The 15946-nt window shown below is 37.2% G+C and overlaps 1 protein-coding gene across 1 annotated transcript in view; it reads left to right on the forward strand.

The window, feature by feature from the left end:
- STX8 (syntaxin 8) overlaps positions 1-15946 on the forward strand; it is a 251919-nt gene that overhangs the window by 28095 nt on the left and 207878 nt on the right. The gene's annotated exons all lie outside the window — the stretch shown is intronic.

The following is a 15946-nucleotide window of genomic DNA, read 5'->3' on the forward strand; positions in this document are numbered from 1 at the left end:
ATGTCCCATATGGTCCCCTCATGCCTGCCAGGAGCTATTTCTGAGCAGACAGCCAGGAGTAACCCCTGAGCACCGCCGGGTGTGGCCCAAAAACAAAAAACAAAAAGAAAAAAAAAAAAGAAAAAATAATGAGGGGGGCTGGCAAGGTGGCGCAAGAGGTAAGGTGTCTGCCTTGCAAGCACTAGCCAAGGAAGGACCGTGGTTCGATCTCTCGGCGTCCCATATGGTCCCCCCAAGCCAGGGGCAATTTCTGAGCACTTAGCCAGGAGTAACCCCTGAGCATTAAATGGGTGTGGTCCGAAAAACCAAAAAAAAAAATAATGAGGTTTTTATATTTAAAATCTGAGCTTTGACTTTTGACTTTCATCTTCTGTAAAATGAAGGGAATTTTAGTGAAATGATTTCAAAATTTTTTATAGTTCAAATATGTTTTATATGTATTTATTAATTTATAAAATGCTTTATAAACATTACAGAATACTCACTGACACAGATCTTAGCCATAGAAGGGAATCAAGAAAGAACATGGTTTTGGGGAAGAGATGTGTGTGTGTGTTTGTGTTTGTGGTGGGCAGATGGGTATGGTTATGGGTGTGGGTGTGGGTGTACCATAGCTAGAGATGCTCCAGGGTTACTTCTGGCTCTGCCTTAGGAATTACTTCTACTGGTCCTCAGTGGACCATATGTGATATTGGGGGTCAACTTGGGTCATCTTGTGCTAGGCAACTACTTCCTGTACTCTCTTTCCTGCCCAAGTGGGAAGATATTTTTATCTTGCACAAAACAATCACTAAGCTGGTTGCTATGCTTCATGGCCTGTGATCTTAGAAAAGGGTCTGAGGTGTGAGGTGTAGAAGTCAAGAAGATTCCAGGAAAAATGACATAAGACAGCCCCGTTGAGCAAGGAGGAGGATGTATATGAAAATACAGACCCTTGTGTATGCTTTCTCAATTCCTACTTTTTCTTGGTACATCAAAGATTTCCTTACTGGTTTATTAGGACTGAGATGTAAAAGTAACCCAATGCAGTTTATAGGTCTTGTCCTCAGGAAGAAAAGATGCTATAATAAAAAGCATGGTACCCAACTCAGTAATTGAGTTTTAAAACTTGAGTAGATGAAATAATTGATCTAAGAAGAAGCAAGATTGAATAAAAGATGGTGGCTAATATAGAAGACTGTTAGTTTTGTGTGTTATGAATGATATGTATAATTCTTAATAATCCTTAAAAATCATTTAAGATTAGCCTGTATTTTATTTAAGTTAATAAAAATAGGTTTATTTTACTCTGAGTGAATATACTTACCCATCCATAATTTCATCTCAATGAAGTTGCCTCTTTGTAAAGCTGTAGACTGTGCTTTTGGAGCATAATTAGTTGCAAATTTTAATATATTTTATGTTTATAAAAATTGAGGGTGAATGAAAACCAAATATAGTATTAAAAAAGTAGAATTCAGACAAAGATGGAAGCCATATGTATGCCAAAGCGTACACACAAATTGTTGACCTCCTTGGGATACTTACTGAATTAGTCATGTTTACTGGTTGCAGAGAACAAAATAAAAGAGGTTATTAAAAATAAAATATTAGCAGCATAATTCTGGGAACCAAAATTCCACCATGATTATTATTTGTTTTTAATTATGTTTCTAAACTTGTTTATAACATAAACATATAAACATTTCAACATATAAGCATGCTTATAACACAAACATATTATAAGCATATAATTACGTTTATAAACTCGTTTCCAAGAGTGGGTTAGGCAATAAAATTAAGCATCGTATATAAATTTAAAAGGATAATTTTTTGAATCACTTGACATTTGTGGTTGAAATTTAACTGTTCACCAGCAGGTGGCTCTCAATTACCATCATTTTAAAGTTTTGTAGAACTAATCTCAGCATTTTTATGCTTTTGAATATCTCTCTTTGCCCTTCTTTTACTTTTCTTTCAGGCACTGTGACAGTTATTGGATTCATAATTACTTTAGTTTTAGTGTCTTGAATTTAGATTGCCTGGAAAAGTCTGAGGTTTTATAGCATGCTAGGATTTTTGGTATAAATTTGGTATAAAAGCCAAAGTATGTTTTTGGACATTCTTATCCATCGTGCATTTCTAATCCTCTTTAATTAAATGTTGAACATTTTTATTGGTAAATTTGATCAAAAATTACTAGGAAAAATAGTATTGGTTTAAAATCAGAAAAATACTGTATTGCAGTAGATTTTAGATATTTTTAATGAGTTTTCTGGAATGAATATCTGAGATATTTTTGTAATTATAATAAATATTTTGTTATTATTTTGATAATTTTATCTGCAAAAGGTACAACATGAAACACTTTTTGTCCGCGGAGTAACAGCTTCCAGATGTCATTTGTCTCTTGTTGACGTTCAAGTTAGTAGATTAGTTCCTGGTGCATATAAGATACCAGTAAATATTTGTGGGACAAATAGGTGTGTCCAAAAATGCAAAAAATAATGGTACACAGTACTAGATTTAAGTTAGCAATCTAGTAGGAAATATGGCTCCATATATATTATCTCTTAAAGAAACAGCTCTGTTTGAGTTTGTACTGAAGTTTGAAAAAAATATATTCTGAAAGGAGACCAAAAATTTCCTATCTCTCTTATGTGTCTTTTCTCCAAAGTCACCTAGGTTTGGAAATCCTAATACAATCGAATTACTAGAATTTGCGGAGTTTTTCTTTGAATTGCTAGTTAATTGTTCCTTTCTTGCTGTTCTTTTGTTATTTTTCCTTGACCAGAGTTCCATCACCTTTTGCTTAAATGACACTAATCTTTTTGGCTTTTCTCTATGTCTGCATCCCTTCCCCAATATAATCCAGTTTACATATTATTGCTATTCTTTGTTTATGAAGAATTTATGTCAATGGATATACTTTCATTGAAGTTTGAGCCTCTTTGCAGCATCATAGTCACCGAAAGAAACTACCAAAAAAGTTTGGAAAACACTTATCCTTTTAAAGCATAATAGCATTTTTATAATTTAGGGAAATTGTATTGCAAAGCTTTGTATACTCAATTCAGTTCACTGATATCTTAGAAATATCTTCTTGACTCATAATTGCAAACTTCCCTCTAGCCCTGTGTTTGATATTGGATAATATTTTTTCAGACAAAACAAACATTTTATATAATCCCGTTGACATCTTTTTTTTTGAAATGCTAAGAAAAGCTAACGAAACCTACTTCTCGGAATTCACTGCTTTTCAGTTCTGAATTCAGTCGATAAGAATGCCCTTCCTATGAACTCTAAAAAGCTTCAACTGCATATGTCAAAGAAAAACATGGATTATCTTCACCATTTAGGTATTATCATAATTCAACAATATACTTCAGGCACTTTGGGGGATGAAAATGAAGTATTTTTACATCTTTGGAAGTGACTGGGATCTTTGGGGGGATATTTTAAGATAGATAATCTGGCTTGTTTACTAATGTAGCACAGAATTGTTTAGTTCTGTCTTGAAAGAATATGGATGAAAGTTAAAAATCATTTCACATATCTCAGGAAAGCAAAGTAGTTCGTATTTTCTTTCCTTATTCAAAGAAGAAATAACCCTTCAGTTGTCATTCTTGAAGCTTGATTAAGCTACAGGTTGTTTTAGTGATAGAATTCCTCTTCTCTTCAAATAATTTTTTTTATCTTCTTGCACAAAATCTGTCTTTGCTGTTGAAATCTGTAGGCAGGCAGCAGTAATTATTTTTTTTAAACCATCTTTGGAAATGTTAATATCCTCCATTTTATCTGTCTTGTTTAAAAAGATCATTGCCTTTTCTTGTTCTGTTTTCATGAACATTTACAGGCTGCTGATGTGGACCTTATTCCATGACAGTTTTCTCGGTACCAGGGGTATCGACATGACTGTCATGCGGCCTCTCCCCTCTCAGAGCTCATAATTTAGGAAGGGAGACAGATGAGTAAATAACTAACTACAATCCCGCTTGATAAATGTCACATTAGGGATTTGGAACAAAGTGCCATGGGAGCACCAAGGAGTGATTGATTCAAAGGCAGGGGGTGGGGAAGGGAATCAGGAAAGACTAAACAGCAGCACTGACATTTGAGTTGAGCCTTAGGGGATGAATAGAATTTTGCCAGATGGACAAAAGAGTGGGGGGCGGGGACCCTCCAAACTCATACAAAAACATGAGAGTGTGAAAGTTAGTGCTTTTGTCTGAAAAATGGTGAGCAGTCTGTGGGGTTGAAGAAGAGTAGAGTGTTGAAAGGGGTGCTGGGAGAGGATGCAGTAGGAAACACTGGGGCTGTGTTGAAATTTAAGCTTTATGTGGAGTTTCTAGAAAGCACTTAAAAGTGGTTTTTTTTGTTTTTTAAGAAAAATGATGAGAACACTGTTTTTGAAATTAGTGGTGACTGGAAATAAGAAATGTAGCTATAAGGCTCTGCTCATGTTAACATGGAAGTTTCTGAGGGTCTGAGCCAAGGCATTACCAGATGGTTTTAAAATGAGGACATGCAATTAGAAGCCACTCCTTGATAGAAACTTTTGTGACTGGCAAATTATGGGGAAGAGGGGTCCCCCCCCTTAAAAATTTTAAAAATTATAAAAAGAAATAAACATGTTAAAAGGGTTCCTGTAGGTGCCTTGAGAATAGGATGATGCTTCTAACTCTGATTAGATAGCAAAGAAGGAAAAGCATCTGGGAGGAATTTAACGAATTTGATGCTGATTATATTGAATTTGAAGAAGATCCAATTGGAGATTCCTAAACAAAAAAAACTATGAAGATAGAGGATGATTTTGAAGTGTCATGGTTGAGGATTACTTTGAAGATCTTTAGCACAGTTATTTTCGATCTGAATATGCAGGAATATGTAATATCACTTTTAAACTTTTAACTGCCCTTATCCCCACATTCTGTTTTGGGTTTTTTGTTTGTTTGTTTGTTTGTTTTTGGTTTTTGGGTCACACTCAGGGGTTACTCCTGACTCTATGCTCAGAAATCACTCCTGGCAGGTTTGGGGGACCATATGGGTGCCGGGATTCGAACTGATGACCTTCTGCATGAAAGGCAAACGCCTTCCCTCCATGCTATCTCTCCGACCCTTATCCCCACATTCTAATATTTTTTAGCTAGAGACAAAAACCATACTCTACTCCTCCATCATCCCCATTTAAGAATTCACCACTATAATAATTTAAGAGCATACATCTTATTTTATTTGTTTTGGGGGCATGAAAAGTTTTTAGTTTAATTTTTATATTTTCATAGTTATTAATCATGTGTGGGGAACCTTTTTATGCCAAGGGTTTTTTAGGTATTTATAACAATATTTATAGACCATGCTTACGAGCAGATGGTCTGTAGGAAGAAGAATAAGCATACATATCTTCCTCATTGTTGCAGAGTACTTCAGGGAAGTAGACAGCAAGGACATAGCAGCTCCAGAGTAGTCTTGCATTTTACTCTTTACTCTTTATTTTACTCTTGCACCTTGATCCACCTTGATGAACTGAGCTGTGCCTGTGAGGTTTAGTACTGATCGAAGTCTTTTATGAGCACTTGGACAATACAGAACTTACATGTCACCAGTTTCTCATGGCAGCAATTAAGCTAAATCTAAGTTCCACTGGATCTTCACGGCATTGAAGTTAGAAATGTAGCAGGGAATCATTGTCTTAGGCTGGAGGAAAAAAAATGGTTTCTTCAGGGTTAGGAATTCAGGCCTATCCTTTGCTCTGTCACCTACCTCCACAGAAAACAATTTCAGGAAGGAGATGACTAGTGAAATAATATAATCTATTTGGTAAATATGAGAAGGAGAGAAGGAGACTTTCATATTCAACAGAGAACTTGGGCCTCTCCAGAGTGAAAAGAACAAATACATAACTCAAGTAGAGCTGCTGGTCTGGTGAATCCCTGGGATAGAGACTATGTATGTGTCATAAAGTTAGAGAAAGAACTATCTTAGGAGATTCTGGGTTACCCCTACGCCCACCCCCCAAAAGGGAAATATGTGCCTTTGTGCCTGTCATTATAATGTTTATAAACTTTTCCCAAACTGCTCTCCCAGTGTGTCACTAGTAGATTATCAAGGGAGAGACCCCAAAACTGTTGATGGGTTTATGGCTTTCTTTGATATCTTAGCCGGGGCCTTCATTCCGACTACAGAGCTGCTTCCAGCAGGTGGCCCCAGCCTATGCTTTGATGATAGAATTCTGCATCTTAAAGGTTTTCCAAGCCTTCCAGACTTTGCATGGGCTTGGAGTCTGTATAGGACCTTTCCCAATACACATTACTAGGACCCACTTCCATCTCTTTTTCGGTAATACACTTATGTACCAGTGCCAGACACGTGATATTTTTAGGCCTGATATAGTTCTAGGCCAGATGTTCCATACCCCTACCTTATTATATTGCTTAGTGAGAGAAACTATAATGAGAAGAAACCTCTAAAGAGAAGTCTTAAGAAGTGGAGGGATCAGAATATCAGAATATTATAGAGAAAAGGGGTTGTGGAGGAAGCCCTTGGAGAAGAAAGTTCAAGGATTGAGGGGACAGGAATATACAACTGAAATTTTGACATGGGTTAAAGTGAAAGCTAGGAAGATCCTGACACTCAACATGTTCTGAATAAAAAAGAATCTTAATACATACATGGTGAAGGCGCATACATTGTATTTGTAGGTTGAAGAGCTAATAGGAAAGTTAGGAAAAAGAGCTGGTAAGCAAAATTTATTATCCAAGGAAGTTTGTTGTGTAGAGGGAAGAAAATTGTTGCTTGAGGATTTATAGGAACAGCCAATGGAAAGCTAAAATTACAAGGATTAGGAAGAGTGGAAATGAAAAAATTTAAGAGAATAGCTGGAGGTTTGCCCAGATGTTCTCTGGTAGAATTAATTGTACTTTATCAAGCCTCTCTCTCTTGCCCATTCCACATATATTCCATGGACATTCATAGCAATTTAGTCTGCTCTGGATACCTTCTTGAAATTTCTTATACTCTTGCTGCTACATAAATAAAACTTGCCCCAGGCTGACCTGCATCTCTGTATTTACTCTTATGAGGTATTCCCTGAGATATATATCATCTTCATAATTCATTCACCTATAGTTTGGCATCTTGGTTAATTCCATATCTGTTTTGTTTTGTTTTGTTTTTTGGGGGTCACACCTGTCAGTGCTCAGAGGTTACTCAGAAATCGCTCATGGCAGGTTCAGGGGACCATATGGAATTCTGGGATTGAACATGGGTCTTTCCTGGGACATTTGCATGCAAGGTAAACGCCCTATTGTTATGCTATTGCTTTGGCCTCCAATTCCATATCTTAAGTATTAAACTCAGTTCTTCAATGAACAATGGTGTGCATATGTCCTTTTGAATGGATTTTTTGGTGTTCTGAGGATAGAAACAGAAGTGAAATAGTTGGGTCATATGCAACTCAATTTTTAGTGTACTGGAAACTTGCATATTGTTTTCCATAGGGGTTGAACCAGACATTTCCCCAGCATATTTTTGATCTGCCATTCTCAGTGTTGTAAGGTGATATTTGGTTGTCTTTTGGGCTCTAATTTCCCTATTAATAAGTGATAGTGAGCATTTTTTTTATATGCCGTTGTACTTCCAAGTCTTCTTCAGAGAAGTGCTCTGTTCTTTTCTCACCTTGTTTTTTGATAGTTTTTGAATTTTTTTTGGTTGTTATTATTGATCTTCATGAGTTCTTTATATATCAACTTTTGTTTGTTTGTTTGTTTTTGGATCACACCTGATGGCACTCAGGGGTTACTTCTGGCTCTGTGCTCAGAAATTGCTTCTGGCAGGCTCAGGGGACCATATGGAATGCCAGGAATCAAAGTAGGTCCATCCTGGATTAGCTGCATGCAAGGCAAAATGCGCTACCACTGTGCTATCTCTCCGGCACTCTTTTCTGATGACTTGTGTAAATGTTTGCTGTTAGGTATCATTTAGTTTTAGCCTTTTTTTCTTTTACCATAAATAAAAATGCTCTTTAATTTGATGTAATCTTTTTTTTTTTTTTTACAAGTTTTGAGTTTATTGCTTTTGCCAATGGCATATCATTGAGAACACCCGAGACCCAAATATTGGAGTATTCTGCCTAATTTCCTTCAGTGTAATTTATAGATTCCAGTCTGATCTCCAGGTCTTTTATGCACTTAGAGTTAACTTTTGTGAAGGTGTGAAGATATGAATCCACATTTAGTATTTTATATATCTAGTTTCCCCCGCACCATTTGTTGATAAGACTGTCTTCATTCCACTTCACGTTCTCAGCTTCTTTGTCAAAAGTTAGCTGATCTTGCAAATTCAGATTTGTACTTAGATATTCACTTCTGATTTATTTTATTGTGAGTCTATCCTTATTACAAGACCATGCTGTTATGATTACTATAGCCTCGTAAGATAGTTTCAAGTTAGGTAATGAGATATCTCCCAGTTTCTTTTTTTCAGTATAATGCTTCTATTCAGAATCTTATATGATTCTACGCAAATTTTATTAGTAACTATTCTGAACCTTTGAAGAATTTGTTTGGGGATAACAGTGAATCTATGCAGTAGTTTTTGTAGTATAGTGATTTGAACACTGTTCTTTTAATCCACGAATACGGAATTTTTTCCCTTTTACTAAGGTCTTCTATCTCTTGTTATTTGAAGTTTTCATGGTATAGATCTCCTATCTCTTATTAAGTTGATTCTAGGTGTTTGATATTTTGGACACTATTTTATAAGTATAGACGCTTTAATCTCTTTATCTTATGATTCATTATTTGTATATAGGGATGTGGTGATATTTTTGTGTATTGAGTTTATAGTCCATCACTTTGCTCTATTAGTTTATTAAATTTAGGACTTTTTTGGATAACTCTTTAGGCTCTTCTATGTATTTTACTATGTTATCTGTAAATAGTGGTAATTTGACTTGTATTCAACTTGGATCCCTTTGATTTCTTTTTCTTGTATGATTTCTATTGATAAGGACTTTTAATACAATATTCTACATAAATGGAAAGAGTAGATATCCCTGCTTGTGCCTGAATTCAGCAGGAATACTTTCAGTTTTTCATAATTAAGAATGATATGGGACCAGAGAGATATAGCACAGCAGTAGGGCGTTTGCTTGCCTTGCAAGTAGCCAATTCAGGACGGACGGTGGTTCAAATCCTGGCATCCCATATGGTCCCCTGTGCCTGCCAGAGGCAATGTCTGAGCGCAGAGCCAGGAGTAACTCCTGAGCAGCGCTGGGTGTGACCTAAAACAATAAATAAATAAATAAATAGAATGATACTGTTGGGGTTGGAATGATAGTACAGTGGGTAGAATATTGACCTTGCACATGGATGATCCTGGTTTCATCCCTGGCTTCCCATATTGTTCCCTAACTATGGTCATGAGTAATTCCTGAGTACTGAGGTAGGAATAACCCCTGAGAATTATGAGGCGCTCCCATCCCCTAAAGCAGAATGATAATGGCTGTAGGCTTGTTTTAGATCATGTTGCTACATTTTATTTTTAAATTTTATTGAGACCATCGTGAATTCCAAGTCTTCCACAATTGTATTTCAGGGATGTGGTAACAATGAATTAGGGCCATTCCCACCACCAGTGTTGACCTTAGTAGTTCCCAGAATACATCCCATACCTCTCTACTTAACTCCCTGGACTGCTAGTGTAACATGCCTACTTTGTGTTTATTGTGTTATACTTTGAGTCTCTTGATTCTATTGTCATTGACTTTGTCTTGGGTATTTAGATCTGACCCTTTTTTTTATAAACAAAGCAAAACAAAACCCAATGCTCTTGAGACTACTTGGCACGTGGGTCCCATCCACCTTTTCTTTCTTTTTTCTCAATTTGTAGAATTATATAGAAATATGAGGTAGAACAACATGATTCATGTTCTAAGGTTCTAAGTAAAAGGTTAGAGCCCCTATCTAGAAGATATAAATAAAATTAAAAGAAAGAAACAAAAAATGGGGGCAAGATGCTTCTTTTTATTACCCGCCGCCACCACCACCCTTCTTTTTTTTTTTCAAATGAGAGAAAGTATTTGCAATTTATCAGATGAAGGACAAATATTCAGGATACATCAAGCACATAGTAAGCCCAGGAATATATCTAGTGAATTCATTAAAATTCTGTTTAAGGGCAAAAGATCTTGTAGATATGTCACAGCTGAGCTTATTCAGGTAGGCCCTATTTCTTGGTCCAGATCTGGGATGAACGTGGCCCGCATACCCCTCCAACTTCTTTGGAAGTCCCAGTGCTTCTCCCATACTTCCAAGATGTCAAGATAAGACATTATGCTAATGAATCATCCCCATTACACAATTCCTGAATCTTACATGTGGCTGGCACTGGTTAAATCCCCAACATCCAATATGTTCACCTCAGCACCACGAGGCATGATCCATCATAGTAGGACAATTCCCAGATCCTGGTGGGCATTTGTAGACTTCCAAAGTCAGCATTGGAGTACAGTCTTGAGGTAGACGCCATCTTGCTCAAGCACTAAAATCACCACAATTAGAAATCAAAGGAATTCATAGGTGTCAATAGAATTTAATGTAAGTCCAGGAGGATTCCCAATAGCTTCAAACCACTGTAATTTGCAGAAGTCTTTAAAACAGCTATCATATTGATGCTCAGTTACCTAAATACTCTTGAAACACATGATTAGAGTGAAAGGCTGGAAACCAGGCAGGCCAACGGCAACCCCTGAAGTTTCCTGACATAAGACCAATTCTAGGCTCCAGGCAAACTAGTTTGTCCAATCCAGGTCATTGTCTGTAGTGCCAATACAGTTTTATTTTTCACACAGTCTCTGTTGTTGTTATCATGTTTCTGTATTGAAGGTCCTGGAATCTGTATATCCTACATTGAAGTCAGGATGGTGCGTAGCGTCATCTAATTTCAACTCACAATTAAAGGGCAATGCAGAAAGCCCTGTCCAGTACACAGGTCATTGTTGTTGTTTAAATCTTCTCAGTGTGAAGGGAAGACTCTTGAGTAGATCGATGTCAGAGCAGCAGTAGGTTCCTCCCTGTGTTTCTTCATAGTTTTTCTAATTACCAGATATTAAATGATACCATTCTGTATTTATCCTTCTTCTTCTGGCTGATTTCATTTAACATATCTTCTAGTTCCATCCATGTTGCTGCAAATTGCAGAGTGTATTGTTTCTTACGGCTATGTAGAAGGTTAGGGGAATGGAGGCCTGTTTTGTGTGCGTTGTGACTATGGTACATGTACACAATGGAATGTTATGCAGCTGTCAGGAGAGATGAAGTCATGAAATTTTCCTATACATGGATGTACGTGGAATCTATTATGCTGAGTGAAATAAGTGAGAGGGAGAGAGAAAGATACAGAATAGTCTCACTCACCTATGGGTTTTAAGAAAAATAAAAGACATTTTTGCAATAATTCTCAGAGACGAAAGAGAGGAGGTCTTCATGATATGAAGCTCACCACAAAAAGTGGTGAGTGCAGTTAGGTCAATAACTACACTAAGAACTATCGTGAATGAATGAGGGAAGTAGAAAACCTGTCTCAAATACAGGATGGGGGGAATGGCAAGGAGGGAGATTTGGGACATTGGTGATGGGAATGCTGTACTGGTGAAGGGGGGTGTACTTGACATGACTGAAATCCAACTACAATCATATTTGTAATCAAGGTGTTTAAATAAAGATTTAAAAAAAAAAGTGCCCTGGGAGTCCCTGCACCCTATCCCTTCTGCGTTAGTGTCTTGAGGTTGGAATGTATGTGTGTGTGTGTGGGGGGGGGGGGCTCTCTGGCCTGTTCCCACCCACCTATCTCCTGTGCAAGTCCACTTAGTAGCAGGAAATTCTTAATTACGGTTTTGATTTCCTTAATTTTGATTGGTCTGTTCAAGTATTTACTTCCTTTTCATTCAGATTTGGGAGATTGCATTATTCTAAGAATCTCTAAGTTTTTTTTCTCTATTCTCCAGTGAAACAGCATAGAGTTGATTGTGGTAAACTCTCAGAGGATCTTGAATTTTTGAGGGATCTGTTATAATATTTTCCTCTCTGATATAACTTATCTGGACATTTTCTTTCCTCTGTATTTAGCTAACAGGTTAACTATCTTACTTATTCTTTTGAGGAACCATTTCCCAATTTCATTGATTTTTTTTGGGTGGGAGGGTTGTTTATTCTATATTATTGAGTTTTGCTTTGATTTTGTTTAAATTTCTTTCTTCTTATCCTTTTTTGTGCCCATCTGTTGTTCCCTTTCCAGATTTTCATGATGTATACATAAGCATTTTTGAGATTTTTGGATTTGTGTGTAGGTGTGTGTTTCTAAACATGGGCCTGCATTGTTATCAATTTTCGTCTTAGTCCACCTTTTGCTGTATTGCATAGATACAGTTAGCTTTCCTCTTTATTATAATATTTCAAGGACTCTTTCTGTTTGTTTTTTTTTTCCTCTTTCAGTTCCTCTTTGGTCCAGTTGGTATTTTGCAGTGATTTGGTTAGTTTCCAAGTGCTGAACGTTTCCCCCCTTATTTTTGTGATTACTTTATGCTTTCATGGCATTGTAGTTTAAGGAGGTACTTTGTGTGATTTATATTTTTGTAAATATACGTGTGTTTGAGTTATATCTTAGTATTTGATCTATCCTGAAGTACATACCATGTGCACTAGAGAGGTATGTTTACTTGACTCTGGGTGGGAGAGCCCTGTATAAATCAATATATCCCAGTTCTTTTAGAGCCTCATTTGGGACTCTTGTATCTTTACTGATATTCTGTCTCATTGATCTGTCTAGCGACAAAAGTATAGTGGTGTGTGTCCTCTCTCACTACTATTGTGTTTTTGTCAATTTGTTTAAGTGTGTGAACGGAAGTGTTGTTCACTTCATTGGTACATAAATGTTGAGAAGATGACTTCTGTTGTCCCCTCTTTCTGCTTCATTTATGCATTTGGTCTGATCTTAGTTTAGTAGGCTCAGCTTTCTTCTATAGACCATTGACTCATATTATTGTTTTTCATTCTTTTAGTCTGAGCTTTTATTTATCCTGTGAGTTTAGGTGTGTTTCCTGTAAGCAGCAAAGACAGTTTCCTAACTCACCAAGCTATTCCATGCTCTTTGATATGAGTGTTAAGTCCATTACCTTTCATAGAAATTATTGATATAAAACTGTGTTGTAATTGTGTTTGTATATGCACGTGTATGGTTTAATTATTTTTATAAGAAAAACTTTTTTTGTCAGAGGACTATTTGGAATTCTTGCAGGATTGCTTTATTTATTGGAAATGTTGCCAACACTTTTTGTCTGGAAAGGTTTTATTCCTCCCTCAAATCAAAATGACAACTTTTCAGGGTAATATGCCCTAAGCTGAGAGTTTTTTTTTTCATTCAATACTTTGAATATGCCATTGTATTCTTTTATGGCTTATATAGTATCATAGGAAAATCTACTGTGATTGTTAGTTCCTTTATATTTAATATATTTCTTCTCCTTGATGCTTTAAGTAGTCTGTGTCTGACTTTAGTTTTGGTTATTGTATGTCTTGGTTTCTTTTTGAGTTTTTTTTGGGGGGTAGGGGTGCGGGAGGGAGGTATTTGATCCTCTTGAATATGTCCAGAAGCCTCCTGAATAAACTTGGGAAGTTTTCAATTTTTTTTTTCACCAGTCATTCTTCCCTTTTCTCTATTTCCTTTTCTGGTATTCCTACATTCAGAGATGATCTGTTTTGCTATTATCATCAAGGGTAGATTGCTCTGGGCCAGTGAGATAGATTAGTGGGTAAGGCCTTATATATGGTTGACTTGTGTTCAGACCTCAGCACCCATGTTCACCAGGAGTGATCCCTGAGCATACAACCAGGAGTAAGCCTTGAGTATTACCATCTGTGCCTCCCCTACAAAATCCTGCATTCTCTTCTACCTGTTTATATCTCCATTCTTTTGCGACTTCTTTTTTTTCTTTTTAAAGAAAATGCATCACATAGTTGGCATAGTTGACTACAATACATTTGTTTTGTAGTTTCCAGATGAGTGAGAGCAAAGTTATTTTAAAAAGAATAGAAAGGAAAAAGAAAGAAAAAGGAAGAGAAGAAGGAAATTTTAAAAAAGAGGAAAGAAGTATAGTGGAATGCTAATTTGTGAAAAAAAATTTTGTTTTTGGTTTTTGGGCCATACCCGGCAGTGCTCAAGGGTTACTCCTGGCTATGTGCTCAGAAATTCGCTCCTGGCAGGCTTAGGGTACCATATGGGATGCTGGGAATTGAATCCAGGTCCATCCTGGGTCTGCCACATGTAAGGCAAATGCTCTACTGCTGTTCTATTTCTTTAGCCCCTAATTTGTGAAAATTATTGTATTGTCAATGAAGTCATCAGACAGTGTTATTAGCTGTCCATTATGTTGAATTGGTGTGTTCCTACATGGATGACAGCATCAAACAAATGAAGTTGTCCAGGAATTCAAAGCGCTATTACTGATACTGGGTCTTTTGTAGGACATATTCTCAGCTGCCAGGCCTCCTGAAGGAGAATATGTGGGGGAGGGTACCCACACTCACTTCAAAAAAAGCTCTGCTGGGGCCAGAGCGATGGCGCAGAGGTAAGGTGTTTGCCTTGCACAGGGCTGACCTAGGACAGACAGTAGTTCCATCATCCCCTGGCGTCCCATATGGTCCCAGACTAGAAGCAATTTCTGAGTGCAGAGCCTGGAATACCCCCCCTCCCTCCCCGAAAAAATAGCCCTGCTGATAATAGCCCAAATACTGATGTGCCTGTATTTTGATTAGATTGGGTTAAAGAATTTTCTCCAAAGAAAATTGTAGGAGTAGTGAAGCAGTGCCATAGGCAAAGCAGTGATTGTGGGTGATGGATGCAGCAGGTATGGTTTCAGCTGGATGGCAAGTTGGCTCGCTCTCTCCTACCAAGACTGTCAGCTTTCTCCTGCTTGGACAGTATGCCCATGCTTTTTTTCATGGTTTGGTTTATATCTCTTTTGAAGAAGAGTGAGTGTACGGAGCTTACTCAGAGATGAAAAAGGTGATTGAATTTGTGATCCCAATTTATTTTGTTGAGCGCTGTTATTTTGTCTTCTGTGCCACTGATGAATTCTGTTGTGTGGATTGCTATTATAGTTTTTACCTTCTTCAGTTTCATTGGAATGGACTCTTTCATGATCTTTGAGTTTATTAAATTTCTCTCCCAGTGATTGCTTAATTTCCATTGCTATTGCATGGAGTATTGATTTGAGATTCTTCTTGATGAGGTTTGACATTTTTGTTAGCTTGATGAGTTCTATCCCTGTCTGTCTTTGTTCCCCTATTCTCCATAGATAGTTTTATGAGTGATAACAATTGAACTTTATCATTTAAGTACTGCTCTGATTCTTTATTTTATGTTGGTTTATTTTTTAGGGAACTACATCTTGTGATTAATATGATAGTTCCATGACTCTGAGATGGCATTTCAATGGACATCAAATGCAGGTCTAGTCACTCCCATTTAGATTTCAGGATTATTATGGAAATATTCTGGGATGGAATGATGAACCTTTAGTCTGAGAGTTGGTGGGATTGAAAAGTAGTTTTGGGTATTCGTGTGGGCACTAGAGCCATTTGGGACTCTGGTTTAGAGGTGGGCTTGAAGGAATGGTCTAGGGTCACAGCGTTGTGACCTAAGGTCCCAACAGTTTGGAGGTGAACAGTGGGGGATTGCTTTTTCAGCTTAAACCGAAACAGGGGACAGTCAGTATTGCCTTCTGATGCACCTGGGTGGGTTTAGAGGTAGAATCAATTATGGCAGATCTGAATGGGTGGTGTTGGGACTCAAGGTCTGACATCAGAAGATCTCTACAATTCAGAGTTTGGGGAAGGGCACCTCACTGCAAACTGAAAAAGAGACAGGCAACAAAAGTCTTCTTAAAAATTCTTTCAAAGATTGGGTC

The sequence above is a fragment of the Suncus etruscus genome, chromosome 20 (genome assembly GCF_024139225.1).
Source record: "Suncus etruscus isolate mSunEtr1 chromosome 20, mSunEtr1.pri.cur, whole genome shotgun sequence".
In the NCBI taxonomy this organism is placed as follows: domain Eukaryota; kingdom Metazoa; phylum Chordata; class Mammalia; order Eulipotyphla; family Soricidae; genus Suncus; species Suncus etruscus.